The 15,464-nt window shown below is 34.9% G+C and overlaps 1 protein-coding gene across 3 annotated transcripts in view; it reads right to left on the reverse strand.

Moving 5' to 3' along the window:
• The window catches only part of LOC132558455 (G-protein coupled receptor moody-like), a 36,279-nt gene extending 21,780 nt beyond the window's left edge, over positions 1-14,499 (reverse strand). Inside the window, exon 1 of one of the 3 annotated variants that reach the window (XM_060223028.1) lies at positions 14,291-14,499. The gene's annotated coding sequence lies outside the window, so the exon portion shown is untranslated. The other 2 variants (XM_060223029.1, XM_060223030.1) reach the window with 2 other exon arrangements.
• Positions 14,500-15,464: the final 965 nt, after the last annotated feature.

Below are 15,464 nucleotides of genomic sequence, written 5' to 3' on the forward strand. Positions count from 1 at the left end.
ACTTTATTCTGGATTTTTTTTTGTTTTTTTTTTTTGGTAAATTGACAGATTCCTTGGTAATTTAAGGATAAATTCTCAATTTCATTTTCCAGTAAACATACACTGACAGGGTTGTTAGTCTAGGAAGATAAAAACTTAAGTTTTGTAAGAACTCACGGAATAATTGCTAGCATTAATTGAGAATTTTGGGTAAGAGGTGCGAAAGGGTGTCTCAAAACATACAGCCGATAATTACACGACGTAAAGCTAATAATGCTCTGAAATTTAGTAAACGTCTTTCGCTCAGGCTGACTGCATTAAATGTACATTATCTAAAACAATGATCAGAGAATACAGAAAACGGAAAAAATATTAATGATTATTGCAGCTCGTGATTGTATTTTTTTGTTGTTCTTAATGATGAAATGTTGTTGAAGGATATGGTACAAAGAGGTGCTTGTGAGGTCTGTAGTAAGTTAATAATCCCCTGGTAACTAGCCATCATCACATTTTATCAGTGAGTGAATGACAATGTTACATAATTGTATTTTAACATTAAGTTCATATGTACTTAGAGCGTGAATCAGTTTACCGAGGAGAACAATTTATAGTCAATGTTGTCTTCAAACGAATTTCAAACCAATAATTATATGAAGATTCAGATTAAGTCAACGAAATGCTATACATCTTTCAACACTTTCGAAAGTGTGGACTGTGTTTGTAACAGGCTAAGTGAACTTTAATAAATGATTTTTGAAAGTACTGTAAAACTCTCACACTATAATTTTCATGTATATGTAGTCTTCATGGTAAAATCCCAGTTGAAAGAGTACACTATAGTTATTTTGCCAAGTTTAAATGTGGCTTTACAGCCTGTAAGACAGGTCTGCATTACTTACCCTAGTAAGTGTTATAGATAGGTTAAATACCTGTAGCCGTGTTTACTTATTTAAGTAATCTCCGGTCAGATTCTGGTTACAAGGCCGAGTTCTGCGGATTTTACTGGATCAGGAAGAGCATGTTGTATATATATACTGACTAGTAACGTGTGAGTGTACCAGATCATCTATCATTAAGTCACAAAACCATCACACTTAGCAGCTACCATAAAATTGACATCTTGACAACTGTTGCCTGCACTTTTTGTGAAAGTCAGATATACATGCAGTGTTGGAGAATGTTTCCTGTACAAACAGAGCTGGCTCCCATTACTGTTGTTAAAACATGTCTCCTTTGAAACAAAGTCTGTCATTTATGATAACTTTTGAATGTGCGGTAGTAAAATGCTTAATCAGTAAATCTTCAATAATTTTATTTTGATGATTTTGAAAAAAAAAAAAATTAAAATGGGAAGGGGGGCGGAAACCAAAAGTTGAGGCTGAATTTCAATTCACTATATATGTTGTTTTCATCTGGAAATGATATTACACCAAAATGATTTTATATGGTTTTAAGTAATTCAACATTAAGATTGCTAGAGCCATGAGCTTAACAATGATGAATTATTTATATATTGCATAAGGGAAGATAACTCTTCATAAATCAGTTTATGTTTTCATTCAGCCAAGGTATTGCACAAAACCAGCTGTTTTGTTACAAGAAATCAAAAACCAGCTGTATGAAGATGGTGCTGCCTTTCAAATAAAATCTAAAATTGAAAGTTTTCGCTTTAAATTTTAGACACATTGCGGTCACCTGTTTTTTCAGTCATCTGGCTCATCAAGTCTTTGGAATTGATTGTTTCGAGTTTTAATGTACTGTTGTACTCACTTGTGAATCGTAACAATAGAAATAAAGAGAAAGGATGTTATCACATAAGCATACAAGTAAACATGCCTTTTATTTCAAACTCCGCAAATAACCCAAGGGCTAAAATAACAAAAAGACAGCCATTTTGGTGAGATTCTGCAAAGTGGAAGGTTTACGCGGTCAAAATGTATCTGTTTAAAACATTGTGACATGTTTTCAATACATACGAATTATTTTAAGATTGTGATATTTAATAAATTGAAACTGTGTTTGAGATGTAATATCATTATCGTAATCGTGAATTAAACAAGTTTTATCAATTAAACACACATTTACCAAAGAAGTAGGAAAGTTTAACAAAATTTCAGGATGTAGAAACTTAACATGAAACTGAATCTAGATATTGTTCATTTTAAAAGCAGCTATTATACTCTCATTGTACAAGTCGATGGGCTTGTCACAAACAGGTTTTTTTTTTCGTTACCATCCTTTCAGATGTTGTAGCACTTAATTGTGTATCATCAGGCGTTTTGTACTCCGTGCCACAAACTGTTGTCATACCAGATGCTCATCAACAGGTTTGCACTCAGTAAACACACAGTACAGCTCATTACAAAACAAAATATTTATCATATTCTGTGTCGAAATACTCTCAACACAATGCATGATCTGGACATTTTGTACGTAAACCAATTACACATGTAGTGAAGTTATCGAATTACAATGATGGATAATTTGATATTAGTGGTACACAAAAATAAATATGACACCTTTGGTCATTGTTAATTTTGGTTTGTACGGTAGAATTTTCATTGATGTCACTCAAAATATCTATTAAACATTTTTTTGTATGAGAACATGATGATTGTTTTCCTGAATTACAAAGTGCGGAGACTGAATTGGTGAGAACACAGCGTTTAATTCCTCAAATACATATTTGTTAATAAACTAATTGGCTATAAGCAACAGCTGCAAAGAGATGATTTAATGAAAAAATGATACTTGTTTAAATTCTAAATATATTTTAATTCTTTAAATGGAAAATGGAAATAATTTTTAGACTTGCAGAAATTTTGTGACAGCTGGCTTTAACTTAAAACAATTTCCTGTATTTCATCTATTGAATTCATTTGAATTCTAATTAGTTTTCGATGATAACTGTACATAACCATTGATACCCTGTAATATTTTTCGTTAGTTATTTCCATGGATGCAAATGTTCTTGTTTAAAAATGATTTTTCAGGTTTATCAATTTTTCGAAGTCTGATAATGTCTTAGTGGATTTTGAGATTGCTACAGACATGTGCCCCGTAAGCTGTATTCCATGTTACAATGCCTATCATGGTCTGATACATATACCTTCAGCTATAAAAATCTATCTCAGCATGATTTACTACCTACAGAGAACCGATACTCGTCTCCTTCTGTCTCGATCATAAATGCTACCGATCGCCTCTCATCATGTCTTCTACTGCCTGAGAGACTTTGATGTAGTACTACTTTATTTGTCCTGCAGTAAGACAGGGTAAGCAGTATTGGATGTCATTTTGATGGGCTTTGTTAATCTACATTACCCGACCTTGTTAGAATAAGGACCACGTTACAAGGATCATGTTTAGTGGAGATTGTTCGTCATATTTTCTGAATACAGTTCGATAAAAAAAATGACAATTCCCAAGACCGCCCGTCTACATTAATTGTTACATTGTACAGTTTTTCTCCATATTCTACAGTTGGTCATGAGTCTGTGGAGATTAATGTTTAAGAAAGTTTTTCGATTCTGAAGATAAACAAAAAGTTTTTTCGATTCTGAAGAGGAAGGAAAAGTTTTTTGATTCTAAACATAAACAAAATCTTCAGAAAAATTTTCTAGATTCATCTTTGATGATTAAATTTTGTTATGATTCCGAGCTCTTAATAAGTGTTTCAGTGGAGACCAGTTTTATGTCAAGGCTGTAATTAGAGGTTGTAGTAAACATTTCTATCTTTCTTTTCTTTTAATTAAATTTATTTTTTTAGATTTAATGAATTTTTATTTTAAGAGTTTATATTCATGACGCTCAGGAAAAAGGCTAATTTTTTGCAATTCTTTATTTCAGTAAGATCCTCATTAGAGAAGTGTTTACAATGCGTTTAGCCCTTCCATATCTCCTTAAGATAATGCTTTCAACAACCACTCCTTCGTGGAATTTGTACTCTTTATCTCCCCTCCTGTATATATTCTCTCCGTTAACGTTGGTACATTTCATCATCACCTGTTTAACACCTGTAAGTATCATGTATACCTGGGGAGACATTGTGTATTATGTACTGTTCTCTGTATGGAACATCACTGCTAGTCTGGGCTTTCCAGTAGACAACATACTGTATGTGTTCTAACTCTGTGGAATAATTACTCGGAGAGTTCACAATGATTACTTTCGTCTTTGATTTACAGGTGGAACAATCCAATTAGGAGGTGTATGATGACATGTACCAAATGGCATAGAGGTTTTAACACTACAGCAAAGACGTTATAAATAATCTTATAATTTAAATAACCTGATTCTACAGACTCAATTTTAACAAAAGTATTTAGGATTAGTACTATAATAAAATCAATTTTCAAAAAATTGGTTAACCAAGATAATAACCTTTTTCTGGTTAATTGTCAAATACATGTGCCCAAACTATCTGTACAGTATTAGATGTCGACTTGAAGTCTTGTAGAGGAAGTTATTAATTATGATCCACTACAATATCAGTGGTTTAGTATCTTGGCCTAAGAAACACAGATGTTAATTTTATGCAGATTGTTGCTTTACAGTGTACGTAATATCATTATATAATTTTACACCACCCGACCTCAACTATACATTAAGAATTCATTATCGATGTATACGAAAATAAAACTTAAGATCCCAGAACACTTAATTTACCTCAGTGTTTATGAAATGGCTGTATGTATAATTCAAAGCAGTAATTCAGGTTGGATATTTACAGGTTTCTCTCTTGACTGACTTGCTTTCACCATGGTAATCAACTGTTGTGGCTCAGCAACTCGTATGCACTTAATAGCAAAGGGTTCAAAGCAGACACATAAAAACTGACTGCATTGGGCAATGTGAGGTTCAGATTAGGCAGGTGATATCTGTCTACACTGGACAATGTGTTGTTCAGTAAAGACAGCTGAAACCTGTCTATACTGGACAAATTGTAGCATTCAGAGTAGACAGTTAAAACCTTTTTCATACTGGATAATGTCTGGTTCAAAGTAGACAAATAAATGTCCCTGAACAAGTCAGATCTGTTTCTAATATGTCTTTAAGTGTTCAGTATAAAAGAGAACTTGTTTTAATAGACTGTGTACACTTGTAAGTTTATTAATCATTCTATCAACTTTATTTCACAACCATTGCAAAAAAAGCTCTCAGCTTATACTAATCACTCTTGTTGACCCAAAAGGAAGTATGAGAGAGGTTTTGCTGTTGGAGGAAACTGGAGGTACTTGGGAGTGGGAGGGAGGGGGGAACACAACATGGGGGGGTGGGGGGGTGGGTGGGAGGTGAGCCCCATACCTTTTCACATTTGTTTGGGTAATTGAACCCCTGACAACTAGGTGAGATGTGATTAATTTCTACTTTGATGCCTGGCCACCTGGGTGCCATGTTTTATGCCACACATTCTATATAAGTTTGGCAAATTTTAACAAAAAGTTTTAAAAAGAAAACACAAAAAAGCAGGAAACATGAATCGTCAGTAAGCAAAGTTGTTTAGATAAATGGAGAAGTATTTTACACCTAATGTATCAAATAATGTGATAAAGAAATTGTGTTTTTTCAGTTAAGCTCTCTCCCCTTATACTGCCAACATTCTGTTTCTTGGTTTAGTCCTCTCCTCTTATACTGCTAACTTTCTGTTTTCTTGGTTTAGTCCTCTCCCCTTTTACTGCCAACATTCTGTTTTCCTTTTTTAGCCCTCTCCCCTTTTACTTCCAACATTCTGTTTTCCTTTTTTAGCCCTCTCCCCTTATACTGCCATCATTGTTTTTCCTTGTTTTAGCCCTCTCCCCTTATACTGCCAACATTATGTTTTCTTGTTTTAGCCCTCTCCCCTTATACTGCCAACATTCAGCTTTCTTGGTTAAGCCCTCTCCCCTTATACTGTCAACATTCTGTTTTCGTGGTTAAGCCCTCTCCCCTTATACTGCCAACATTCTGTCAGTGACTTTATTGTACTACCTACTTTTGAAGACAATATTACAATGTCAGTAACAGATGACATGTTGATAAATCTCTTCCACTAATGATTCAGTTGTACAGAGTAAAAGTGAATCATATTATCATGTCTACATGACATTGTACCTAAACTCAGGCCAGACAATCACAAGACACATCGTAATTCTGCTGCTGTCAGTACAGGGCAAATGTTTGCACGTGGGATGCTTCTTTGGACATTTTTTTCTCAGCACTAGGTGACAGACCATCACCAGAGTGCTAATGGCAATGTCTGTTACAGGGAATCTTTCCTGATGTGACCTGTTTCTGAACAATAGCTAGCCAACATATCAGCTACTCTCTAGGGTTAGTGTAGTATTCTGGCTAAGGACGATCAGAAGATAACAATGCTAGGTTTCTGGTTTCTTTCTTTCTCAGAAAAAAAGCAAAACAATTTAGTCAGAAAAAGGGGTGATAATCTTCATGTTTTATATATAAAAAACAAATTGACATTGATAAAACTCATTATTTACTGGAACATTGTGTGAAAAAGTTAGGAGATGCTTGGGAGCCAGTTTGTTGTATAAAACCTAGTATATTTAATATTAATCATGTTTTGCCCTTTTTTATGTTACGTACTTTAAGAATAAAATATATTTTATTAAACCATTATCAGAGTGTACATAATTGATGTGTTACCAACTGGAAAGGATGTGGAGCAATAACAATTATTTATCTCAACGTGTAAGGCCTATTGGCACAATGTACGCTTATCAACATCTTGCAATAAATCTTTGTGTAATTATGAATCAGCACCTCTTGAAGGTGTAAATTCCGTCATGCTACCAATTCCGATGATATCTGTACCCCATACGTAGCATTGGTGTGTATCCTATGAATGCTATGGGGATGAGACTGATCATATCCCAAAAGAACTCTTTTGCAGTGTAAGGTAGATTTGTATATACGTTTCTGTAGCACTTACACTACCTGTCATGTTATCAGATGGTTCCTTGGTCGAAACACCTATTTCTTTTTGTCAGAAATTTGGCATGAGAATGGACTGGTACATTGTTTTCCTACCATACATTATAGCACTGTTTGTTAAAAAGACATTGGCAAGGGTAGTATACTTGGAAAAAACTGTAGGGACCACGTTAGCTAGAAAGATGGAACATCTTATTTGTTTACACAATGTTATTTATCACCTATCATGCTTCTGAGATTTAAAATGAAAAAATGATAGATTTTTCATCAAATGGTATGTCCTGGCACAATCTCATAAATCCTGCACTAAATGACCTCTATAGAGCACTGGACAAGGATTCACTCAAGGTGTCAATGAGTTTATCCTGTTTCACCATGGCCTCCAGACCAAAATGCTGGAAGACAGACATGTATATACCATCAAACTTCAAAACATTGAAGTTCATGGGACTAGCAAAAAACTTTGATACATGAAGACATTGAATCATTCATGGTTGGTTTTATCTGCTAACGTTTTCATGCTCTTGTCCCAAGTTGATGACAACAATTCTACCCGAACAAACACAACAAATACGGGTCCCAAGTTTAAATGAAAAGAGATATTATTTTTATTTATGAAACAAAATATTTTAATTGATAAAGCAAAAAAAATTCTTTTCAAAGAAAGTACCAAGAAATCGACAATATGAGCATACATTTACATTATCTCCGATTGGTCAAGGCGTATATGTCCTCAGGAACATACAATATGTATTTTACAGATCAACTTTAAACAAATGATCTGCAGCATTAAACTGGCCATCACATGTTACAGTAATTATTTAAAGAGTGATACATCAATATCATACGCACTAATGAATTTTTAAAGAAAGCAAATCAATATCATAACGTTATTGTCTAGAAACAACAGCTCCAATGTCACACATCTTGGGTCGTAAAATTACAAGAGCATTTGCTGATGTTCTGATGGCAGTCTGCCTGAATCAGTAGAAGACATGATTGACAGATAAATCACTGTGTTTCTCTGGCTTTTAAGCTGAAAGGTGACAGTTTGAGAATGATTGAAATTATCATACAAATGTTAAGGATTTTTTTTGATGTTTTTACAATTTTGTAAAGTAGGCTTTACTTCATGTTGTTAATGAAATGGCGGTGATGAACGTCACATGACTTTCCATTGTCTTTTTTTTTTTATTAAATGGCATGGCTTGTTAGTTCACAATAAATACTTAATGTGTGTCTAGTCGTTAATTAACCTCATAACACAGTGTACATAAATAGCAGTGCGCTAATGTAATCCCATTGTCAGGTAGCACTCTTAGTTGAAATGTGTGAAGTTCTGGCACAGAGCAAATATATCGGTACAGTACAGGTAAACAAGTAAATGTTTGTTTAAATCATGGGTTGTCAATGACTGTATTATCCTAGCTAGTAGTCTGTGAAAAAAATTTTTGTTACGTCAGAAAAGTTTGGTTTATAAAACTTTGATTCATAATAGGGTGAGTTATTCGTAATGTACAGTCATTGAAGTTTGATTTATAGAAATTGGAATTGGTAAATAACCAGTTTGGTTTTGTTGTCTGAAATGGTATAACTAGCAAATTCAACAGGACGATGATAAGAAACTTCTTCCAACACGAAAAAAAAAAAAAAGAAGAAAATCCAGTTTGGAGCCCTAACTGGTAATTTCATTAAGTCAAATACGGTACATCAAAATTGATTTTTCTTGGTGAAAATTTGTCCCCTGAATGTGTTGCAAGACTTAAAAATCAAGATAGCCCAGAAAACAAGATGTATAAATTTTTACCATCAGTTCTATCTTATGTAGTCATCAAAACTGGTATAGATCAAATCTACAGGTCGACATCTCGTTGGTAGATTATTTGTCAGTCATTAAATTACATAAAAAATTCATTAAAAATTCTGATAAGGCCTCACTTTACTGATGACATTCATCTAATAAATTTAAAATTGTCTCCCCAATACCCGAAATATTTTAACCTTATTAGGATTTTAGAAATGATAACGATGTTACAAGTTTTGTTTCTGGCACTAATTACAAACGCAGAGATGAATCAGGATGAGCTAATATCCTTCTCCGGGGTGTTTGATGTGGTTAACTGCTACAAGTTTGAATGTGGTGAAGTCACAGGGTATAACATTTCCAGCATTCTACATTTTGTTTTTATTATTCACTTTCGGATGAAATGGTTACCAAAGTGGTTTGAACACATTTATAACATAGCTACTCATTTGTTAAACTAACCATTGCAGTATAATTATCAATTACACAATATGCTGAGTTAAAATGGTGGTATGTGACACATCTGAAGGCTATCAAAATTCATCCCAAAACTTTTCATAATTCACATGATTAAGGAGTGTGTGTGTGGATATTGAAGATTACTTAATCCCCCACACTGCACACTATCCCTCTAACTACAAACAGTAATTTGTCCCCTCCCCAATACCGCAAACTATCCCTCTGACTAGAAACAGTACTGTATCCCCTCACCGACACCTCATCCTGTCTCTCTGACTACAGAATGTCCTGTGTCCCTTCCCCAACACCCCATCCTGTCTCTCTCACTACAGAATGTCCTGTGTCCCTTCCCCAACACCCCATCCTTTCTCTCTCACTACAGAATGTCCTGTGTCCCCTCCCTTACACCTCATCCTGTCTCTCTCCCTGCAACCTGTACTGTATCCCCTCCCCAACACCTCATCCTGTCTCTCTCACTACAGAATGTCCCATGTCCCCTCCCCAACACCTCATCCTGTCTCTGTCACTACAGAATGTCCTGTGTCCCTTCCCCTACACCTCATCCTGTCTCTCTCACTACAGAATGTCCTGTGTCCCCTCCCCTACACCTCATCCTGTCTCTCTCACTACAAAATGTCCTGTGTCCCCTCCCCTACACCTCATCCTGTCTCTCTCACTACAGAATGTCCTGTGTCCCCTCCCCTACACCTCATCCTGTCTCTCTCACTACAAAATGTCCTGTGTCCCCTCCCCTTAACCTCGCACTATCTCTCTCAATACAGAATGTCCTGTGTCCCTTCCCCAACACCTCATCCTGTCTCTCTCACTACAGGATGTCCTGTGTCCCTTCCCCAACACCTCGTCCTGTGTCCCCTCCCCTTAACCTCGCACTATCTCTTTCACTACAGAATGTCCTGTGTCCCTTCCCCAACACCTCATCCTGTTTCTCTCACTACAGAATGTCCTGTGTCCCCTCCCCAACACCACATCCTGTCTCTCTCACTACAAAATATAATGACTATATTCCATCTCCTTATTCTCCACCTTATCATTCTTACAAGCCACCTGTCCTGCTTGTATAAATTATCTCCCCTTGGTTTGAAATCAGATGTCCAAAACTTAAATTCTAACTCATTTTAGGGTCTCCTTTTGCTACCTAAAGGAAAGTATATATTTACTGTCTGTTTGTTCATCGTCATAATTTTGTCCGCAGCATATCAAAAACAATAAGTTGTATTAACATAAAACTTCATAGATAAATAATCTCAACAAGGAAAACTGCAATGCACAAGTACTATCACTATCTTTTGCATAATTTAGGAGTTATTGTCCTTTGCTATTTTCTAAATTTAAATTTTGTTCCATTTGGGGAGCATAACCTGTCTCTGATAAATTCAAGATTCTTAAAACAGGGCCCAGCTGGTCTCCCTACTAATGGTATTCTTGTGTTAAAAATGTGATATAACATATTAATAGAATTACATGTAATCTTTATATGAAAGTATTTTTCTTTCTGTAATTGCAAATATTTGGCATTTCATCTCTGGATGATATCTAGCATACCCGATCACAAACAAAGTTATTTTAAGAAGTTGTTCACGCATGACGATAAGAATTTAAAGATTTTGTTTGATGATAATGTTGGTAACAGCAGTTAAATATGAAGTTATGAAATATTCTTTGATGCGCAAATTCTTTTACGATAATGCATTAAAGTGTATGTAGGAAGAAGGGGGTTTGGTTTCCAGTTTGGGTGTATACAAGAGAAGAGGGATGGGTTAGGTAGGGGGAGAGGGGACTTAGTTAACTTAGAATATTACAGAATCTGATTGAATGTCAAAAGACTCTTTAACTCTCTCCTATATGAAATAGTTATGTTCTGAATATAATTATTTTTAATAGAAATTATTCATTGAAATTAAACAAAAATTGATAACATAGATAAATCGAACTCTTTTTGATTGGAGGAGATGTGTGATGATGTACTATACAGCCTTAATTCTTGCTTTATTTAAGTCAGACATTTTGACAAGGTTGATAAAGGTTTTCACAGTAGGTATGTATCTAGTCTATGATTGTAATAATCATTTCAGTATTTTAAACAGCACTCTTTGTTAAAACTACTGTCCTCATTGATTTGGGCCGGAATTCATAGTGGGTTAAAAATAGACAAGTCCACCAACCTTTTAGAAATAAATATCTGTTAATGAACTGAATATGTATTATGTTTCAACATAGGGTTGATAAGAACCATTATTTTTCCATAACCAATAATATTTACCTTTGTATAAATCAGATATGTAAATTGTTAAGAGGAATTCTGTGTAAATACCCACAGTAGTTAGGAACATGATCCCAGTTTGAGATTGACCACTGGTGTATATATATAAACAAACTGGCCAATCAGAGGCTTCAATTGGTCAATAATCTGCCTATGCAGCTGCTGTATCAGTATGTACATTGACTATAGACCACCAAACATCACTGCAGCATCCAATCCTCTGTGCTTACTTATCAATATTTCCTTAAAGTACAACCTTTCTGTGATACAGGCAGTGGAATATCTGTTCCACATTATGTACAAAGCTCTAGGTTTTAATACAAAACAAACAGTACAATTTGTTACTATGTGTAGTCATATTTATGAGAATGATGTAGGAACACATTTTCATTTTAAACATATGATAATAATTGTCTTGAAAACTGCAAGAAAAAAAATCTTTTTATCTTGTTTACTATTTCATCCGAAGCATTGTATCAAGTATTTATGGATTTCAGCTGTTGTTTGTAGAGCTTTTGTCTCTGACAGTGACCACCATTTTCAGAGTGTGTGGATAATACCTGTCTAAGGTGGCCATCTGTGTAATGTGGTCACTAGTCACTTTATCTAGAGACCACCTGTGCACAGTGATCAAATCATATAAGTCTCTATGTAGGATAGGGAGCAACGACCTACTGTGCAGGGATTCAACAAAATTTAATGTCACGATTTAAATAATCGTCTCTCCCAACTCTCAATAAATTCAAAACTTTGCCAAAGGAATGGTTGATTAATTCATAGTTCAGACAACAAGCAGACCCCAAGTTTACCCAATTCTAAGAAAAACACAGCTATTTTTCCCAATTCTAAGGGCCCTGGGCCCCAGTCCCAAAATGGGGTGTGAGAGCCCTGACAAGTGAGGTTATGAAATGATAGTGACAAGATTTTACAGAAAACTAACACTCAAACACTGACCAGAACTTCCACAGAACTCCTAGATATATCCTGTACTGCTTGTCAACTCACTCATACAGCAGACTTACCTTACAGATATGTGTTCAGATGAGAAATTATCCAGTACTGATTAAAGCTGGTTTTTACTGTTGATAATCACACAAAACCTTCATGATAGAACATGAAGAATCGGTTCTGTTCTGTCATAGGTACAATTTGTCGATGGCTTTAAGCTATAACACTTCCTTGTAAAGCACCAGTGTTGTTTTGACGGAGTATTATGTGCCAGAGAAAAGGATTATATTACAGACGGATCCATTGTATGGTAAATAAATACCTGTACAGACCTGGCGGTTTGGTTTCATTGAGACTTTACACATGGAATTTATATGGGTGAAATTCGCAATGAGTTGACAATTTTATGATGGGGTGTATATATGTGTTGACCTGTCTCATGTTATCTGAGTATACCTGATTCCATACATCATATAAAGCACAGGAAGTTCGAATGCATCCAGAAAACAATATCGTACACAATGTTAAAGAAACGTGATTCAAAATTCCACTTTTTTTTTTGTATTATATTCAACGACAATAAACTTTATCATAATGGGTAATTTTTTGTCTTACATTGCCTTGTGTGTATGTGGCACAGTGTGATATCACAGGAGAATTATCATATCTTAGGAATGTTGACAATAAATCAAAATATTCAGGCACGATATTGACATGAAATGTAAATTTCATCACGGACGTTATACATTTCAGTGTGACGACGACATGTCATCATTTCTTTGACAGCTGTCAGCTTCAAAAGAATTGTCTTTTTTTTTTTTTTTTTTTGTTATTTTTTTTTTTTATGTTTTTTTTCCCCCCTTTCATTTTGGAACTAATTCTAGTAAAATGAAAAAGATCTACTAGAATAACTAACCAGCTATGCAGCCATTCAACCAATTATATGTTCAGAATTATTTTTGTGCATAAAAGACATATTTATTCTAGGGAGTGATTTCAGTGTGATGCAGTTATAAATCAAACATGTGACTGCTGTGTGTTTGGAACATGACAAGAAATTGTTATTTTTTAAGCTGAAACAAATAAACTTAACCAGTATAAAAAAGTAGGTGAATGTTTCAGGTAGGAGTTCTTACTGTATACAGTATTGTGTACTTACCTGTGAGACAGGTAGGTGTTTTATGCATAGTTATTACACTGTAGAAGAATTCAATATCGGTAAGGTCCTCTCCGTGATAGTACAGTACAGAATATGTATATAGAGACATTCAGTCAACCAGAATACAGTAGGTGTGTAGCCTGTGTACCTATCGATAACATCAGAACACTCTAAGGTAGTGACATGCCTGAATGCCTGTTATGATGGCTGCAGCAATTCCACTATAATCCGAAAGTTCTACTTTGACCCATAAAGCACTGATAGTACAGTATCATATCGTAATCCAATAACCCACCAGTGACAAAAACGTATTCCCAATTCTTTTTGAAATTATGATATAAAAAGCGTATGATACACATATTTACAGTTGGTAAATGGTAATAAAGGTTAAGTGCATAGATTATGATCAACACAAGTATGTCTACAGTCTACACTTACGAGAGATAGTACTTACTTCAAGTATAGACGTAAATTTTAACTTCCAGTACTGTGTGGCAATGTAAATTCCAGGTTATTTCATCGAAGATATTGAAATGGACAAATCAATCCCTAACTCCAATTTGGTCCTTTACAATGAGTGGCAAATCAAATTACAATAAATAATGTGTTTAAGGATTTTGTACACTTTCTGGAATGTTGATATTGTGGCACTGTCATCACAGGTACTAGACAACAATATAATCCAGGTACTGTGACAGAACAGCTTGAGATCATCCTTTGGTCCTACCTTAAATCTCCTTCGTCATCATCACAACTGAACATATCACTCCTGACCGCCACATCAGTCCTATTAAAACCTTTAGCCTTTGAAGGTTATGGTCGGCCCTGATGCCACTGTTTATCCTAGATAGGGCCTGGTTTGGGTATGGTAGACAACCAGAAAGCCTGTGTTTATACTGTTGAATTCTGTGTTGAAATGCCAACTGCAGATTGTTTCTAGCAAGCCAACGTCAGTACTGTAGAGAGATGTGTAGTCAAAGGGCTGGCTATCTCTACCATTATATATACATAACAATGTGTATTGTATAGATAGTTTGCGTTATAGGTAACATGGAACTAATTAGATATACAGGTGAATGAGTAACCTTCAGGTGTAATGAATGGCTTACTAGTTTAATATCAAATTAATTCAGAAATTTCTTGTTCATTATTTCTTCGCTGTAATTCTACGAAATATATAGCCACGTTATTTAAGGAATGTGTGAACGTGATGTTTCATCATTTGATTTGAAAGATTTGCTTTGTCATAGATAATTGACATAATGTGATGGGTCACTGAATGAGAAATTGGACTTTAAATTGAGGTGAACTTGTGGTTCAACTTCACAGGCTGTTGTCAATTATGTGGATGTAACTGCCAAGTTACCAGTACTGGGGGTGGGCTGTGAAGTATTACCCCTGTCCATCCTGTCGAGTCCCATCCCAAAGTTATAAAACAATACACTGGAAATGTTAATTAAGGCTGTATGGAAAAAAATGTATCATTACATGTATGTAAGTTATTCATGACCTTTATAACAAGCCTTCAACATTTTAAATTCTGATCCAGGCTTGTAAATCAACGAAGGATATGTGTTTGAGACGATATTTAGGTAGAACTTGAATCTATTTGAACTGAAGTTGCTTGAAGCAGGTCATGAAAAAAAATATTGTTAAAAAGTAATGTGAGACATTCAGGATGGTGAGGTAAATTATGATACATGTTAAAAAAATCTGTAGTTAATAATCAAAATATTTCAGACATTGTGAATGCCTAGATACATGCAGGTATATAATATCTAGGCTACATATAGGTATAATGAAATTGTCAGTGACCTGTTGGTGACACTAAACAGCCCACCTGTTTACAAAGCTATTTGTTTCACAAGATGACATAACCAATGTTTCAATACTGTTATATC

The sequence above is a fragment of the Ylistrum balloti genome, unplaced genomic scaffold (assembly GCF_031769215.1).
Source record: "Ylistrum balloti isolate Yb309-2 unplaced genomic scaffold, AGI_CSIRO_Ybal_v1 Utg370790, whole genome shotgun sequence".
Lineage (NCBI taxonomy): Eukaryota > Metazoa > Mollusca > Bivalvia > Pectinida > Pectinidae > Ylistrum > Ylistrum balloti.